The following is a 4,349-nucleotide window of genomic DNA, read 5'->3' as shown; positions in this document are numbered from 1 at the left end:
GCTTTTCTCCTGTTCCAGCGTCTGCAGTTCTTTGTGGGGACATTTTACCGTTCCACCTTGAAAAACCCGCAAAGTGAACCTACTTTGAAGACATTAATGGGCGGCATGCCATGCCATGGTGGCCCTGATCATAAACGAAACAGGGCATTTGTTAACTGTTTGTTGGGTGAGAATGAGAAGCTCGTTTTCACCCCCCAAAAAAAAGCTAACAATGGCCTTTATTCACAAAATGCTGGAGTAACTCAGCAGGTCAGGCAGCATCTCAGGAGAGAAGGAATGGGCGACGTTTCAGGTCGAGACCCTTCTTCAGACAATGGCCTGTTTTCTTTATCATCCTCACTTTTTTTGCACGTCTTTCATTCATTGTTCTTTATCTCTCCACATCACCGTCTCTCTCGTTTCACTTTCCTGTGACTTGCAGTCTGAAGAAGGGTCTCGACCAGAAACGTCACCCATTCCTTCTATCCAGAGATGCTGCCTGTCCCGCTGAGTTACTCCAGCGTTTTGTGTCTTATCTTTCAGTTTAAATCAGCACCTGCAGTTCCTTCCTACTCATTTACAGGGGCCTACATTCTCATTGCATGGAGTCATTAAGCCTTACAGCACGGAAACAGGCCCTTCGGCCCAAGTCGTCCATGCTGATCCAGATGCCCCAATGGGTCAGGCAGCATCTCTGGAGAAACATAAATAGGCGATGTTTCAGGTCGGAATCCTTCTTCGGACTGAAGAGGTCTGAAGAAGGGTTACGGTCTAAAATGTCACCTATTCCTTGTCTCCAGAGATGCTGCCTGAGTTACTCCAGCATTTTGTGTCTATCTTTGGTATAAATCAGCATCTGCAGTTCCTTCCTACACATGAGGTGGAGGGAATTGGACTGTGCCTATATCCTGTAGATAAGTTTAAAATTGTGCTCTTGAAATGCTCATTCGCACATTAGTTACTCTGGTATAATCCTGACAGCCTAATTCTTCAGTTCATAAGTGCTGGAGGAAGAATGAGGCCATTCACCCCATCAAGTCCATTCAATCACGGCTGATCTATCTTTTCCTCACAACCCCATTCTCCTGCCTTCACCCCATAACCACTGACACCCGCATTAATCATCTTGCCTCTTTAGTTTAGTTTAGAGATACAGGGCGGAAACAGGCCTTTCGGCCCACCGGGTCCGCGCCGACCAGCGATCCCCGCACATTAACACTATCCTACACCCACGAGGGACAATTTTTTTACACACATTTACCAAATCAATTAACCTGCAACCCTGTACGTCTTTGGAGTGTGGGAGGAAACCGAAGATCTCGAAGAAAACCCAAGCAGGTCACGGGGAGAACGTACAAACTCCGTACAGACGGCGCCCGTGGTCGGGATCAAACCCGGGTCTCTGGCGCTGCATTCGCTGTAAGGCAGCAACTCTACCGCTGCGCCACCGTGACCGGATTGTGGTGCAGAAAGCTGGAAGAGAGAAGGAGGGGGGGAGGGGGGGGGGTTGGGGCGGGACAAAGCCTGGCGAGTGATAGGTGGATACAGGCGAGGGAGGTACTCGATAGGCAGATGGTGGAGTAAGGCAGTCCCTTGCGTACCCTAAATAGAGTCACGCGTCGAAGTGAAGATTGGAATCGCTTTGTGGTAAGTGTGTACAACGAGCTGAAACATTTGTAGCTGATGAGCGATCTTTAGAAGCAAATCCTTCCGAGGGAATTGACAACAGAGCAAGTCCAATGTAATCATTGTCGACGGTATTAATGTGCCTTGGCCGAGAGTGGCAGAATCTGAGGGAACAGATGTTTGGAAATAAATGGAGGCCTCGGCTGAGACCTATAATATAAAAACAAATTAGTGAAACATTCTGAAAAACACAGAGATTACAGATGCATGCCATCAACTGTAAAGGGTTTACAACATGTAAATATTGGCCATCATCTGTGAAACCAAAGACTGAGAGGATGAACAGGTGGCACAGGAACGAGAAGTCAATCAAAGCCAAGATTTTTTTCAGCATCTTCACAATATCTTTAATCGATTTACGGTCTATCGTTCCCCACTCATTTCAGTCAGAGACGCGCAAAACATTTGATTTACCCTCCGAGAAGCTCTTGATTCACGTGGTCCTTGGAGTAGCTTTTCAATTAGAGCCGGGGTTTTTTTTTCCCCGTATCAGGGTGGATGAATATTGTACGTAGTTGCAGGCAGGAGCAGGAGGGACAGATGGATTTGCTGACAATTCTGTGAGCAATTAATTTTCTGTGAGTCTGCACTGGGCATCCAACAGCCTGTCAGCAATCTGACGCTTGATATCACATTGGGGCGGAGCGGTGGTGCAGCGGGTAGAGCTGCTGCCTCACAGCGCCAGGGACCCAGGTTCGATCCTGACCTCTTACTTTAGTTTAGAGATACAGAGCAGAAACCGGCCTTTCGTCCCACCGAGTCCGCGCCGACCTGCGATCCCCGCACACTAACACCATTCTACACACAGGGGACAATGTTTTTACAATGACACCAAGCCAATTAACCTACAAACCTGCACGTCTTTGGAGTGTGGGATGAAACCGGAGATCCCGGAGGAAACCCACGCAGGTCACGGGGAGAACGTACAAACTCCGTACAGACAGCAGCCACAGTCGGGATCGAACATGGATCTCTGGCGCTGTGTGGCAGCAACTCTACCGCTGCGCCACCGTGCCGCCCTGGGTAACCTCTGGTACTGTCTGTGTAAGGGGTTTGTACGTTCTCCCCGGGACCACGTGGGTTCGCTCCGGGTGCTCCGGTTTCCTCCCACGTTCCATAGACAGGCGGGTTTGTAGGATGGCCCTGCAGTGAGTAGTGCGTTCGGCTGAACGCACCGTGGGAACTACACGCGCCCCCCTGCAGGACCTATACATCAGGAGGTGCAGATCCAGAGCCAGCAACATTATGGGGGACCCCTGCCACCCCAGCAACGGACTGTTCCAGCTGCTACGGTCAGGCAAACGCCTCCGCTGTCACGCTGTGAAAACGGAGAGGATGAGACGGAGTTTCTTCCCACAGGCCATCAGGACTGTTAACTCTCATATCACCAGGGACTCTTTTAATTTACTGTATTAATTTATTTTTTGTGTTACATTTTTCTTTCTCTATTGTGTTTTGTAGTTTAGCACAATCTGCGGACGTTGCCACTTTCATTTCACTGCACATCTTGTATATGTATGTGACAAATAAACTTGACTTGACTTGACTTGATTTGCCCTCTGTTAAATAAAATTGCCCCTAGTGTTTAGGGAGTGGATGGGAAAGTGGGACAACGTTGAACTATTGTGAACGGGTGATTGATTGTCGGCGTGGGCTCGACGCGGTACGGTACTTTATTTGTGTCATGTAGCGAGGTACAGTGAACTTCATTTTTGCACACAGTTCAGTAGAAGTATCCAGCTTTCTGCCCCCTATTACACAACAACCAGTCTGAAGATGGATCCCAGCCCCAAACGTGCTCTCCAGAGATGCTGCCTGACTCGCTGAGATACCCCACAACTAAACTAAATTGTCAGCTGCCGTGACCACCCCAGAGATTAGACTTTGGCAGCAGGTATACTAAAGTTGGAACGACACAGAGAAGATTAGCGTGGCCCCTGCGCAAAGATGCAAATTCGTGAATCGTTATAGGGCGGCACGGTGGCGCAGCGGTAGAGTTGCTGCCTCACAGCGCCAGACCCGGGTTCGATCCTGACCGTGGGCGCTGTCTGTACGGAGTTTGTACGTTCTCCCCGTGACCTGCCTGGGTTTTCTCTGAGATCTTCGGTTTCCTCCCACACTCCATAGTGCAAACTGACCCTGGTGTGTGTGGGTATTTATTCACAAAATGCTGGTGTAACTCAGCAGGTCAGGCAGCATCTCAGGAGAGAAGGAATGGGTGACGTTTCGGGTCGAGACCCTTCTTCAGACTGACCAGCATCTGCAGTTATTTTCTTATACTAGTGTGTGTGGGATAGTGTTAGTGTGTGGGATCGCTGATCGGCGCGGACTCGGTAATCTGAAGGGCCAGTTTCCGCGCTGTATCTCGAAACTAAACTAAACTAAACTAAACTAAACTAAACTACCCTCACTGGCTTTTTGGAAGTTTGTAAGGTGCTACGAAAGCTCTCGTATATCTTTCCTGACACTTGAAATCTTGACTCATTACCCAGCGTTGGCAATAACGTTATTAGAAGCACTTAGAGTGAGCGATTAATTACTTTATGCGTTCAATTGGAGTGAGCTTCGCTGCCAGCCTGAACTCCAGATATACAATCGAGAAGTGAATGGCAAACAGTACTCATTAAGGACAGGAGAGGGTGGGGATAAAGGCTCTCACTATTCAATTTGCTTGCATGCAGCTG

At 48.8% G+C, this 4,349-nt stretch overlaps 1 pseudogene; it reads left to right on the top strand.

Annotated features, from left to right (window-relative positions):
* Positions 1 to 3,542: 3,542 nt before the first annotated feature.
* LOC144606956 (U6 spliceosomal RNA) lies at positions 3,543 to 3,634 on the top strand (annotated as a pseudogene).
* Positions 3,635 to 4,349: the final 715 nt, after the last annotated feature.

The sequence above is a fragment of the Rhinoraja longicauda genome, chromosome 27, assembly GCF_053455715.1.
Source record: "Rhinoraja longicauda isolate Sanriku21f chromosome 27, sRhiLon1.1, whole genome shotgun sequence".
Taxonomy (NCBI): domain Eukaryota; kingdom Metazoa; phylum Chordata; class Chondrichthyes; order Rajiformes; family Arhynchobatidae; genus Rhinoraja; species Rhinoraja longicauda.
Note: the sequence above shows the minus strand (reverse complement) of the source record. Positions and strands in the feature narration are given on the sequence as shown.